The sequence below is a fragment of the Xiphophorus couchianus genome, chromosome 15 (assembly GCF_001444195.1).
Source record: "Xiphophorus couchianus chromosome 15, X_couchianus-1.0, whole genome shotgun sequence".
Lineage (NCBI taxonomy): Eukaryota > Metazoa > Chordata > Actinopteri > Cyprinodontiformes > Poeciliidae > Xiphophorus > Xiphophorus couchianus.
In genome coordinates this window covers 21,086,362-21,101,672 of record NC_040242.1, presented here as the reverse complement: position 1 = coordinate 21,101,672, position 15,311 = coordinate 21,086,362, and the positions used below count along the sequence as shown (strand labels likewise).

The 15,311-nt window shown below is 40.2% G+C and overlaps 1 long non-coding RNA gene across 1 annotated transcript; it reads left to right on the top strand.

Moving 5' to 3' along the window:
* The first annotated feature begins 12,923 nt into the window (after window positions 1–12,923).
* Window positions 12,924–13,698, top strand: LOC114158548 (uncharacterized). The gene is made up of 4 exons (XR_003598425.1): window positions 12,924–13,085; window positions 13,168–13,226; window positions 13,319–13,464; window positions 13,536–13,698. It is a non-coding gene; the product is annotated as an uncharacterized LOC114158548 (long non-coding RNA).
* Window positions 13,699–15,311: the final 1,613 nt, after the last annotated feature.

The window sequence follows — 15,311 nt, the reverse complement described above, 5'->3', positions numbered from 1 at the left end:
AAAAACATTCTGAGATCATTTTTAATACATTTCCCAAATGTGGAGAGGAATGCCTGTTGTTCTCTTTCAACCTTGTGTGTTTATGGTTGTTTTCTCTGTCATAGACTGGCTTCCTGTCCAGTATTGTCTCTTACTTATTAATGGACAGAGGAACAAATGGTGCCTTTTCCTACTTGTAGCAAATAATTTTTTATTAAAAATCACTTATATAATTGAAATCTTTCTCAATACCATCCTTTATCATCATTTCATTGTTTCTCTGAATAATTATTCTTATACTTTGATTTACACGTCTTTAATGTCCAATGAAAATATGTTTCTGCATCAGTACCTCTTATATTTCACTGTTAGATAAGCACATACAGTACAGACCAAAGGTTTGGACACACCTTCTAATTCAATGGGTTTTCTTTATTGCCATGACTATGTATAAGGCAAGAAATCCCACTTATTAACCTGACAGGACAGGTTGACCTATGAAGTGAAAACCATTTCAGGTGACGACCTGTTGAAGCTCATCAAGAAAATGCAGAGTGTGTGCAAAGCAGTAATCACAGCAAAAGGTTGCTACTTTGAAGAAACTAGAATATAAGGGGTATTTTCAGTTGTTTTTACACTTTTTTGTTTAGTGCGTATTTCCACATGTGTTATTCGTAGTTTGATGCCTTCAGTGTGAATCTACAATGTCAATAGTCATGAAAATAAAGGAAACTCATTGAATTAAAAAGGTGTGTCCAAACTTTTGGTCTGTACTGTACATTTAAAAATAGCGCCACCTGCTTTTAAAGTATTGCAATGAAATTGGATAAAACAAATACCTGCAGGATAAAAGCATAGGCTTCAACTAATTTATCACTTAGCTTAAAAGCCAGATGGAAAAACCAGCAGGGTTTGCTAACTGTGTTAAAAAAGGCTAACAAGATGGAGCAATTTGAGCTAATTGCATTGTTTTATTTCTCAGTTTTGATTTTTTAACATTGTTCAGCTACAGTATATTTATGTTGTTGACTGATGTAAAGGCATACAAACAATAACTGGTGCCAAAAGCAGGTGGTAATGTGTGGCAGCCATATTGAATGTTGAAAATTGGCTTGCTACCTGTTGGTTTTAAGTTTCACTTCAATAGATATTTACAACTTGGAAAGTTGAAACTCAGGTTATTGATGGGAGGCCTTGTTCTACTGAAGCTAACTGAGAGTGAGAGCAAAACCATTTTCCCTCAGGAATGTCAGAGAATGGATTTGTGTCAAGCACTTACTCCTTTTCTGTCTTCATCTTTACAGACTTTACTGCATGTCCAATCATCACAACAACTCCACAACCAACAAGTAAGACTGAAAGCATGGTTCATGTTGATCAGTCACTCAACAGTACATAGTTGAAAGGGTTACATTGGTAATCATCTTTTTGTTCTTCATTTCTTCTTTCATTTGTGCCTCTACAGGTCCACCAGTCTTCCATCAGTACCTGCTTTCCATTGAGCTGAACTCCACAGATGTTACAGTTGTAGAAAAGCTGAGGAACATCAACAACACCATCAGCATGAACAGGAACTTACGAATCTCTGATGTTAACATTACTACAGGTAGAGCTAAACAGTTTTCAGTGGATTCTGAGGTTTTAACAGAGACATTTGAACCAATTTCAATAAAACAAATTGCTGCATCTTGTGAAACTGATGAAATATTTCCTTTGTTTTGTCTGCAGTCTGCTCTCCAATCAGTGGTGATTACCAGTGCAGATGTGAGGATCAGTATCGTTTTCCATGTGACCAGTGTGTAACATATGGATCATGTGACAACATCACTGGTGACACATGTGGATGCATCAGAGGCATTCCTGCTGGTGGACAGTACTGCCAGGCTGAGGATCAATACAGTGAGTTTATCTGGAGAGTTTGTTGGGTTGACATTTTAGGGTAAATCTTTCTGTATCATGTAATGTCCATGAATCAAGAAACAACTGGTCAGAATTGTACAAAAAAACATTCTGAGATCAATTTTAATACATTTCCCAAATGTGGAGAGGAATGCCTGTTGTTCTCTTTCAACCTTGTGTGTTTATGGTTGTTTTCTCTGTCATAGACTGGCTTCCTGTCCAGTATTGTCTCTTACTTATTAATGGACAGAGGAACAAATGGTGCCTTTTCCTACCTGTAGCAAATAATTTTTTATTAAAAATCACTTATATAATTGAAATCTTTCTCAATACCATCCTTTATCATCATTTCATTGTTTCTCTGAATAATTATTCTTATACTTTGATTTACTCGACTTTAATGTCCAGTCAAAATACATTTCTGCATCAGTACCTCTTATATTTCACCATTCGATAAGCATACACATTTAAAAATAGCGCCACCTGCTTTTAAAGTATTGCAATAAAATTGGATAAAACAAATACCTGTAGGATAAAAGCATAGGCTTCAACTAATTTATCACTTAGCTTAAAAGCCAGATGGAAAACCAGCAGGGTTTGCTAACTGTGTCAAACAAGGCTAACAAGATGGAGCAATTTAAGCTAATTGCATTGTTTTTTCTCTCAGTTCTGATTTTTTAACATTGTTCAGATATGTTAATATTTTGACTGACTTAAAGGCATACAAACAATTACTGATGCCAATAGCAGGTGGTTATGTGTGGCAGCCATATTGGATATTGAAAATTGGTTTGCTACCTGTTGGTTTTTAAGTTTCAATTCTGACAATGAATGCTTTTCAGTAAATATTTATAACTTGGAACATTGAAACTCAGGTTATTGATGGGAGGCCTTGTTCTACTGAAGCTAACTGAGAGTGAGAGCAAAACCATTTTCCTCAGGAATGTCAGAGAATGGATTTGTGTCAAGCACTTACTCCTTTTCTGTCTTCATCTTTACAGACTTTACTGCATGTCCAATCATCACAACAACTCCACAACCAACAAGTAAGACTGAAAGCATGGTTCATGTTGCTCAGTCACTCAACAGTACATAGTTGAAAGGGTTACATTGGTAATCATCCTTTTTGTTCTTCATTTCTTCTTTCATTTGTGCCTCTACAGGTCCACCAGTCTTCCATCAGTACCTGCTTTCCATTGAGCTGAACTCCACAGATGTTACAGTTGTAGAAAAGCTGAGGAACATCAACAACACCATCAGCATGAACAGGAACTTACGAATCTCTGATGTTAACATTACTACAGGTAGAGCTAAACAGTTTTCAGTGGATTCTGAGGTTTTAACAGAGACATTTGAACCAATTTCAATAAAACAAATTGCTGCATCTTGTGAAACTGATGAAATATTTCCTTTGTTTTGTCTGCAGTCTGCTCTCCAATCAGTGGTGATTACCAGTGCAGATGTGAGGATCAATATCGTTTTCCATGTGACCAGTGTGTAACATATGGATCATGTGACAACATCAGTGGTGACACATGTGGATGCATCAGAGGCATTCCTGCTGGTGGACAGTACTGCCAGGCTGAGGATCAATACAGTGAGTTTATCTGGAGAGTTTGTTGGGTTGACATTTTAGGGTAAATCTTTCTGTATCATGTAATGTCCATGAATCAAGAAACAACTGGTCAGAATTGTACAAAAAAACATTCTGAGATCATTTTAATACATTTCCCAAATGTGGAGAGGAATGCCTGTTGTTCTCTTTCAACCTTGTGTGTTTATGGTTGTTTTCTCTGTCATAGACTGGCTTCCTGTCCAGTATTGTCTCTTACTTATTAATGGACAGAGGAACAAATGGTGCCTTTTCCTACCTGTAGCAAATAATTTTTTATTAAAAATCACTTATATAATTGAAATCTTTCTCAATACCATCCTTTATCATCATTTCATTGTTTCTCTGAATAATTATTCTTATACTTTGATTTACACGTCTTTAATGTCCAATGAAAATATGTTTTCTGCATCAGTACCTCTTATATTTCACTGTTAGATAAGCACATACAGTACAGACCAAAGGTTTGGACACACCTTCTAATTCAATGGGTTTTCTTTATTGCCATGACTATGTATAAGGCAAGAAATCCCACTTATTAACCTGACAGGACAGGTTGACCTATGAAGTGAAAACCATTTCAGGTGACGACCTCTTGAAGCTCATCAAGAAAATGCAGAGTGTGTGCAAAGCAGTAATCACAGCAAAAGGTTGCTACTTTGAAGAAACTAGAATATAAGGGGTATTTTTCAGTTGTTTTTACACTTTTTTGTTTAGTGCATATTTCCACATGTGTTATTCGTAGTTTTGATGCCTTCAGTGTGAATCTACAATGTCAATAGTCATGAAAATAAAGGAAAGTCATTGAATTAAAAAGGTGTGTCCAAACTTTTGGTCTGTACTGTACATTTAAAAATAGCGCCACCTGCTTTTAAAGTATTGCAATGAAATTGGATAAAAACAAATACCTGCAGGATAAAAGCATAGGCTTCAACTAATTTATCACTTAGCTTAAAAGCCAGATGGAAAAACCAGCAGGGTTTGCTAACTGTGTTAAAAAAGGCTAACAAGATGGAGCAATTTGAGCTAATTGCATTGTTTTATTTCTCAGTTTTGATTTTTTAACATTGTTCAGCTACAGTATGTTTATGTTGTTGACTGATGTAAAGGCATACAAACAATAACTGGTGCCAAAAGCAGGTGGTAATGTGTGGCAGCCATATTGAATGTTGAAAATTGGCTTGCTACCTGTTGGTTTTTAAGTTTCACTTCAATAGATATTTACAACTTGGAAAGTTGAAACTCAGGTTATTGATGGGAGGCCTTGTTCTACTGAAGCTAACTGAGAGTGAGAGCAAAACCATTTTCCTCAGGAATGTCAGAGAATGGATTTGTGTCAAGCACTTACTCCTTTTCTCCTTTTCCAGACTTTACTGCATGTCCAATCATCACAACAAATCCACAACCAACAAGTAAGACTGAAAGCATGGTTCATGTTGCTCAGTCACTCAACAGTACATAGTTGAAAGGGTTACATTGGTAATCATCCTTTTTGTTCTTCATTTCTCTTTCATTTGTGCCTCTACAGGTCCACCAGTCTTCCATCAGTACCTGCTTTCCATTGAGCTGAACTCCACAGATGTTACAGTTGTAGAAAAGCTGAGGAACATCAACAACACCATCAGCATGAACAGTAACTTACGAATCTCTGATGTTAACATTACTACAGGTAGAGCTAAACAGTTTTCAGTGGATTCTGAGGTTTTAACAGAGACATTTGAACCAATTTCAATAAAACAAATTGCTGCATCTAGTGAAACTGATTGAAATATTTCCTTTGTGTTGTCTGCAGTCTGCTCTCCAATCAGTGGTGATTACCAGTGCAGATGTGAGGATCAATATCGTTTTCCATGTGACCAGTGTGTAACATATGGATCATGTGACAACATCACTGGTGACACATGTGGATGCATCAGAGGCATTCCTGCTGGTGGACAGTACTGCCAGGCTGAGGATCAATACAGTGAGTTTATCTGGAGAGTTTGTTGGGTTGACATTTTAGGGTAAATCTTTCTGTATCATGTAATGTCCATGAATCAAGAAACAACAGGTCAGACTTGCATGAAACAAAGTACAAAGAGATCATTTTTATACATTTAACATCATTGAGAAAAATCTAATCTTTAAATATTTGAAGAAATAAAGTTCTTGGATCCTGACTGTTGTCTGCATTTTTTCTTGAAGCTTGGTCTGTGTCTGATGGTTTAAACTCTCATAGACTGGTTTGCTGTCTAGTACCATCAAACTTATTGAAAATTTAGCTTCTTTAATGCATTTGAATTCTTCCTAAATACCATTCTTTATCATCTTTTCATTTTTTCATAGCAAATGAGCACTTTTAGTTCTTTAGGTAACAGGAACTTAATGCCAAATCAAACTAAATTTCTGCATCAGTATCTGATATTTACGGTTAGATACGTTTATACATCTATTAACAACACCACCTGCTATTAAAGTGTTGCAATATTATTGGATAATACAAATACTTGTAGGATTAAAGGACAGGCTTCAACTAATTAAACAGCTAGCCTTAAAGCCAGATGGAAAACTAGCAGGTTGTTCTAACTATAGTGACCAACTAACCAGAAGAAGCAATTTAAGCTAATAGAATTGTTTATTTCTGATTGTACATTAATTTAGCACAGTTATGTGAATATATTTGACTTATTTAATGGCATACAAATAACATATGCCAAAAACACATAACTGCAATTTTTGCAGTCATTATGTATGGCAGCCATATTGGATTTAGAAAATGAGTTAAATCGGCTACCTGTGACTTTTTAGATGGAATTCTGACATTGAATGCTTTTCAATAAATATTTATAACATGGAACGTTGAAACTCAGGTTATTGATGGGAGGCCTTGTTCTACTGGAGCTAACTGAGAGTGAGAGCAAAACCATTTTCCTCAGGAATGTCAGAGAATGGATTTGTGTCAAGCACTTACTCCTTTTCTGTCTTCATCTTTACAGACTTTACTGCATGTCCAATCACAACAAATCCACAACCAACAAGTAAGACTGAAAGCAAGGTTCATGTTGATCAGTCACTCAACAGTACATAGTTGAAAGGGTTACATTGGTAATCATCTTTTTGTTCTTCATTTCTTCTTTCATTTGTGCCTCTACAGGTCCACCAGTCTTCCATCAGTACCTGCTTTCCATTGAGCTGAACTCCACAGATGTTACAGTTGTAGAAAAGCTGAGGAACATCAACAACACCATCAGCATGAACAGGAACTTACGAATCTCTGATGTTAACATTACTACAGGTAGGGCTAAACAGGATTCAGTGGATTCTGAGGTTTTAACAGAGACTTTTGAACCAATTTCAATAAAACAAATTGCTGCATCTTGTGAAACTGATGAAATATTTCCTTTGTTTTGTCTGCAGTCTGCTCTCCAATCAGTGGTGATTACCAGTGCAGATGTGAGGATCAATATCGTTTTCCATGTGACCAGTGTGTAACATATGGATCATGTGACAACATCAGTGGTGACACATGTGGATGCATCAGAGGCATTCCTGCTGGTGGACAGTACTGCCAGGCTGAGGATCAATACAGTGAGTTTATCTGGAGAGTTTGTTGGGTTGACATTTTAGGGTAAATCGTTCTGTATCATGTAATGTCCATGAATCAAGAAACAACTGGTCAGAATTGTACAAAAAAACATTCTGAGATCATTTTAATACATTTCCCAAATGTGGAGAGGAATGCCTGTTGTTCTCTTTCAACCTTGTGTGTTTATGGTTGTTTTCTCTGTCATAGACTGGCTTCCTGTCCAGTATTGTCTCTTACTTATTAATGGACAGAGGAACAAATGGTGCCTTTTCTTACCTGAAGCAAATGATTTTTTTAAAATTAAAAGTCACTTATATAATTGAAATCTTTCTCAATACCATCCTTTATCATCATTTCATTGTTTCTCTGAATAATTCTTCTTATACTTTGATTTACTTGACTTTAATGTCCAATCAAAATACATTTCTGCATCAGTACTTCTTATATTTCACCATTAGATAAGCATACACATTTAAAAATAGCGCCACCTGCTTTTCAAGTATTACAATGAAATTGGATAAAACAAATACCTGTAGGATAAAAGCATAGGCTTCAACTAATTTATCACTTAGCTTAAAAGCCAGATGGAAAACCAGCAGGGTTTGCTAACTGTGTTTAACAAGGCTAACAAGATGGAGCAATTTAAGCTAATTGCATTGTTTTTTCTCTCAGTTCTGATTTTTTAACATTTCACAGATATGTTAATATTTTTGACTGACTTAAAGGCATACAAACAATTACTGATGCCAAAAGCAGGTGGTTATATGTGGCAGCCATATTGGATATTGAAAATTGGTTTGCTACCTGTTGGTTTTTAAGTTTCAATTCTGACAATGAATGCTTTTCAGTAAATATTTATAACTTGGAAAGTTGAAACTCATGTTATTGATGGGAGGCCTTGTTCTACTGGAGCTAACTGAGAGTGAGAGCAAAACCATTTTCCTCAGGAATGTCAGAGAATGGATTTGTGTCAAGCACTTACTCCTTTTCTGTCTTCATCTTTACAGACTTTACTGCATGTCCAATCACCACAACAACTCCACAACCAACAAGTAAGACTGAAAGCATGGTTCATGTTGATCAGTCACTCAACAGTACATAGTTGAAAGGGTTACATTGATATTCATCCTTTTGTTCTTTATTTCATCTTTCATTTGTGCCTTTACAGATCCACCAGTCAGCTTTAAGAAGACCTTTGTTAAAAACAAAAGAATTAAGATTAGAGCAGTTGTTTCTTTTAAATTAGAAACACTGTTTTATAATGATTGCTGTATTGTCCCTAGCTAGAACAAGATATCTTGAGTCACCTTCATGTCATTCATACATCCAGTCAAGCTATCTTGGTAAACTCTTCACATTATTAAATTAGCTGTGTGGTTAGTTCAAATACTTTTTCTCCATTAGGTTCAACATCCAGTGCCACAAACGGAACAACACATGTGACAAGTACATAAGGAATTATCCAAGTCACTTGCTCTGCATCTCCCAGTGAAATGTAGGCTGCAGATGTAGGAGATTTTGTTAGTTAAGATAAAGCAGCTAAAAAAGTAAACTATATCTCCATATGATGGGAGTGTGGACCTAAATATTTTCAACAGAATAGAGATCATTTTATGTGATTCAAAGGATAACACAGAATTTAAAAATCTGAGGCACATTATTCTACTTTTTTTTTAAAAAAAAAATCTCATTCTATGTCATTATCCTGCCATCATGTTGCAACTCTGACATTTCAGAGACAAATGGTCACAAGAACAACCCAATAAGACATTTCTGATTTAAATGTAGTCATTAAACAAAGATCATGGCGACAGTTGTGAATTCTCAGAAAATACACCAGAGAATTTAAGAGGAGAAAAAATCTTTGGAATTTAGAATTTATTTTCAATGTAACATAAAGGTATTGATGAATGACTGCTCATCTACTTTTAGCATTTCCTTGTATTGGTCTGTTTTATGCAATCAGTGGACTTCAGTTCAACAAATGATGCATCAAACTTGTCTAAGCTGTTAATTTTTCAGGTGCAACTGTGACCATCCAGACCACAAACCCTGCCCCCACAACTACCACCTCTGCCCCCACAACTACCACCGCTGCCCCCCCACAACTACCACCACTCCCCCCACAACTACCACTGCTGCCCCCACAACTACTACGGCTTCCCCCACAACTACCACCGCTTGCCCCCACAACTACCACCGCTGCCCCCACAACTACTACGGCTGCCCCCACAACTACCACCGCTGCCCCCACGACTACCACCGCTGCCCCAACGACTACCACCGCTGCTCCCACGACTACTACCGCTGCCCCAATGACTACTACCACCGCTGCCCCCACGACTATGACCGCTGCCCCCACGACTACTACCGCTGCCCCAATGACGACTACCACTGCTGCCCCCACGACTACTACCGCTGCCCCAATGACGACTACCACCGCTGCCCCCACAACTACCACCGCTGCCCCCACAACTACTACCGCTTGCCCCCACAACTACCACCGCTGCTCCCACGACTACTACCGCTGCCCCAATGACTACTACCACCGCTACCCCCACGACTACTACCGCTGCCCCCACGACTACTACCACTGCCCCAATGACGACTACCACCGCTGCCCCCACGACTACCACCGCTGCCCCCACGACTACCACCGCTGCCCCCACGACTACAACCGCTGCCCCCACGACTACCACCGCTCCCCCCACGACTACCACCGCTGCCCCCACAACTACCACCGCTGCCCCCACAACTACCGCTGCCCCCACAACTACCACCGCTGCTCCCACGACTACTACCGCTGCCCCAATGACTACTACCACCGCTACCCCCCACGACTACTACCGCTGCCCCCACGACTACTACCACTGCCCCAATGACGACTACCACCGCTGCCCCCACGACTACCACCGCTGCCCCCACGACTACAACCGCTGCCCCCCACGACTACCACCGCTCCCCCCACGACTACCACCGCTGCCCCCCGACTACAACCGCTGCCCCCACGACTACCACCGCTGCCCCAACGACTACCACCGCTGTCCCCACGACTACCACCGCTCCCACCACGACTACCACCGCTGCCCAACGACTACCACCGCTGCCCCCAACGACTACCACCGCTGCCCCAACGACTACACCGCTGTTCCCCACGACTACCACCGCTGCCCCCATGACTACCCCTACGGACTACCACCGCTGCCCCCACGACTACCACCGCTGCACCCAACGACTACCACCGCTGCCTCCATGGCTACCCACCCCCTGCCCCCACGGACTACCACCGTTGCCCCCACGACTACCACCGCTGCACCCTCGACTACCACCCATGCCCCCACGACTACCACCGCTGCCCCCATGACTAATACCACCGCTGCCCCCACGACTAATACCACTGCTGCCCCCACAAACTACCACCGCTGCCCCCACAACTACCTCCACTGCCCCCACAAATAATACCACCACTGCCCCCACAACTACCCCCGCTGCCCCCACAAACTAATACCACTGCAGTCCCCCACAACTAATACCACCGCTGCCCCCACAACTACCCTGACAACTAATACCACTGCTGCCCCCACAACTACCACTGCTGCCCCCACAACTACAATTGCTCCCCCCACTACTACAATTGCTGCCCCCACAACTAATACCACTGCTGCCCCCACAACTAATACCACTGCTGTCCCCCACAACTAATACTACCGCTGCCCCCCCCACAACTTACCACCGCTGCCCCCCCCACCCCCACACAACTAATACCACCGCTGCCCCCACCACTTACCACCGCTGCCCCCCACAACTAATACCACCGCTGCTCCCACAACTAATACCACCGCTGCCCCGCAACTACCACCGCTGCCCCCACAACTACCACCGCTGCCCCCACAACTAATACCACCGCTGCCCCCACATCTACCACCACTGCCCCCACAACTAATACCCACCGCTGCCCCCACCACTACCACCGCTGCCCCCACAACTAATGCCACGCTGCCCCACAACTACCACCGCTTGCCCCCAGAACTAATACCACCGCTGCCCCACACCACTACCACCGCTGCCCCCACAACTAATACCACCGCTGCCCCCACAACTACCACCGCTGCCCCCACTACTACCACCGCTCCCCCCATAACTAATACCACCGCTGCCCCCACCACCACCGCTGCCCCCACAACTAATACCACGCTTGCCCCCACAACCACTACCACCGCTTGCCCCCACAACTAATACCACCGCTGCCCCCACAACTACCACCGCTGCCCCCACAACTACCACCGCTCCCCCCATAACCATCACCGCTCCCCCCCACAACTACCACCGTTGCCCCCATAACTACCACTGCTGCCCCCACAACTACCACCGCTACCCCAACAACTACCACCGCTGCCCCCCACAACTACCACAGCTACCCCAACAACTACCACCGCTACCCCCAACAACTACCACCGCTGCCCCCACAACTACCACCGCTACCCCAACAACTACCACCCGCTGCCCCCACAACTACCACCGCTACCCCCACCAACTACCACCGCTACCCCCACAACTACAATCTCTCCCCCGACGACTACCACCGCTGCCTCCACAACTACTACCCCCAAACTACTACCACTGCTGCAGGTAATGATAAATTTAAAAATTACTTTTAAACATATCATGAAGGCTATCATTTAGATTATTCATGCTGTGCCATTAGTGTGAATTGAGATTTTTTACAATTTAAATTTACTACTGTATATTCTTTTGAATATATTTTGTACGACAGGTGTCGAAAGTTCAATCTGGAGGCAATTTGCAGCCCTTGGAATGATTCTTGTGATGATGTAATGTTACAAATGTGTTCAAACACGCAGATAGTTGTATCCAGATGGAGACTTTTTTCCCCATTTATCAAAAAATTTAATCTTCTCACAAAAACGTTAGAAATAGCACAAAGTTTTCGATCTTTTAATAACTACGTTTTCTGCTTTTTCTTTCATTTCATGGTTGATTGGACCACAACTGTCCATTGACTTAAGCTCTGAAGCAGACTTTGGTGCACTCAAATCTGCTTTTAATTATATTCTTAAACTTTTAAATAAAGAGTGACATATCATATTTTTACTACTAAGGATTGACCATGTCTTTTTCAGTAATAATAAATTAGTAACGATATTGCTGTTCTTTCAATATTGGAAACATGTGGAACCCTTTTGAAGCTTTTGTTCAACAATAATTTACACAGTCCTTTACTACAAAAATCAGACCATCTTCATTATTTAATTAAAATATTTCAGACTTGGTTTATTAAGTAGAAACAAATTCTCAAAACTTTTTGTGATTTTTTTTTTTTTTTAAAGTTAAATTTTTGGCCTGTGAGCACTCTTGAGCTGATTTTGGCCCATTTTACTAAACGTTTTACACTTGTGGAGTAGAAGCAGGAATGTGTTTGCTTGTTTAAAGCTTGACACACACATTGTTATTTGTGAAATTAAGCCATACTTGTTTTGTCACACAGTGCAATGTCAAAATCATAAAATTTTTAGGTGTATGCATACACTGCAAGAACAGAGAAATTCTAACTTGCTTTGTCAGACGTCATCATTGGTTTTGAGGAAACTGAACTTGTCCACAGACCAGCTATTACTGCTTACAGTCTGATAGTTTCTAGTGAGTTTTTCATGATGATCATAGATTTTCTGTATGACGGCCACCAGGCACTGTCTGGTTTCATAAGGAGCTCAGTAGGCAAGATGCTATCTCAATTTGTTTTGTACACTGTCAAATCTACGAACTTGTATATGTATATTTTTTCACCTAATGAGGGTGTTTGATGCTTGGAGAGTGAATACTGTCTATTTATAGAATCTGTGTTTCACGTGTAATATTTGTTTTGAGAAACCCTGAAAGTAAAATTATCCATCTTATTTCAAACAAACAGCAATAGACATGTCGGTTGAATTGAAGATGGATTTTATAGAGCAGTACAACAATCCAGACAGTCCTGAATCCAAAACCCTTTCAAGAAGTATCACTGTATTGGTAAGTATTTTATATTTCAGTAACAGGTTTTAGGTGTCCTTTAATGTTGATATAATTAATCAGATTTTTTTTTCTTGTGCAGCTTGAGCAGCAGTATCGCAAACTGGATGGCTTCTTTAGTGTTTCTGTGACAAAATTCAGGTATATATGTTTCTTCATTAAAAGTAAATGTTAAGTCAGTAGTCTTAATGTGTGTTTCAATACAATGTTATTGGTTTTCCTTTTCCCTGGAGGAAAGGAAGTGTTGTTACAGATTTTACTGTCAAGGTCAAATCTGGATCACTTGATGCGACTGCACTGAATTCAGTCAATTCAAATCTCCCGGCAGCATTGATATCAATTGCTCCTGTTATTGGCTCAGTGACTGCAAAGTACTACAGTAAGTCTAAAATACCTAGAAATATATTCAAAGAAAAGGAAAAAAGTAACTGACCTGATTTTCTCTTAAAGGTTCAACTCAACTTGGGTCAGATGTAAATAAGTTCATTTATACTGGTAAAACCATGACACTGACATGTGACCCTACCGAGGCCAAAATGGGAAACACTAAGAATCCTGTATGGAAATTTAACAATGTTGTAATCGGGTCACATCGGCACAAACCGTTTATTCTGGAAGTCAGTTCAAGCTGGCAGTGGAAAAGGTTATTCTTGGTGATGCTGGTAAGTTAAAAACAAATTTACAAAGTTAAAAATAATTACTAAAATGTGAAATTTAAATATTACAGTGTATCCTTTATTCAAGTATGCGTCTTGAGAGCTCAATTCTTTACGTCAGTTTTCATCGCAATGACAGAAAACCAACCCATGTTCCAGTTTGGTCAGTAGAATATTTAGAGCAGTTGTCCATTTAAAGCTCTTTATTTGTTATACAGAATCTAAATGGAGCACTATTTTCCACTCAGTCCACAAAGGTCAAAATGCAACCAAAGGTCATGTTTTAATGCCCAATCCAGCTGACAGTTGTTTTTTCCCATCCAGAAAAATTCCAAAAAATGACTGGATCCAAATATCACACAGAACAAGGAAGGTTTCCAGTTATTTTGTAACAGATGAAAGTGAATAATTTCAAAACATGAGAAGATTACCTGTGCTTGTCTTGTGTTGTAAAACTTCTTAATTAAGCTGTGTAGAGGAGAGAGACTCATTTCTGAGTCAGTCAGTCCAGAAGGTTGTCGAGTTTTCTGAAGAGAGAAGAGAATTGGGGAGGCAAGCACCAAATCCTATTCTGACATCCAAGCAAACTAGTAGCATGAACAGAATCTAAACCAAATACTGGGCCAGGAAGCAATAATCACCACATTGTCCAATAAAGAATTGGAACAATCCAAAAACAGGTGAAACTAGGGTAAGACAACTTGGTTAGAAGTCCAGCACAAGCACTTCAAACACTCTGTAACCGATCTATAGGTTTGTGTAAAACCGATGAAAAGTGAATTACAGGAGACCAGATGTTAAGAATGAATAACAATTTGGTGCTCCAAGGAATTATTAGATAAAAAAAGTAACAATATTTATGCAAACAACAGAAAACAGATGGCAGGTCAGAACTCGACTCATTTAGATTAGATTTTAAGAACAAAGGACCCTTGTCTAAAGACTACAATATACATATTTTAGTAAGGAAATGTTACTTTTACAGTCAAGCCACATTCACCCAGCCTCTTACTAATATGTTCACAACCAAACACAGATGTGCCCAAAAGCACATCGTGTGGCAGGTAATCAAACCCACAACCTTCCAGTTGCAAGCAAACCACTCTCCTTTGAGTTATAGTTTACACCGTATAATCAAACGAGTTAGTTATTAGCATCAACATGATCAAGTATTCATGCAATTTCTTCTGCTTGGACTTCATTAAATCAATAAACACTCTGATGAATTTTTAACTACAGGAAATTATGAATGCTCAGTGCAAGGAGACAATATTACTTTCATCCAAGACAGAAATGTGGGAACAAATGAGATCAGATCAGCTCCTAATGTGCGAGTCCAGCAAACAATGTTGGCGAAATGCCAGGAGGGACAAAAAGAACCAGTCGTCTGCTGTGTGCAGTCCCCTTCTACTGTCAGGTGGTATGATGGTTCAACGCTTTTAACTTCAGGTAAGTATGAAACAAATGTGCTGTATATTGCTCAGCTGATCAGTGTAGCTCAGAGTTCTTCATAAACATTTAAATGTCCACAGTTGCCGGTGCAGATACAGGCTGCATCAAGTATGAATAT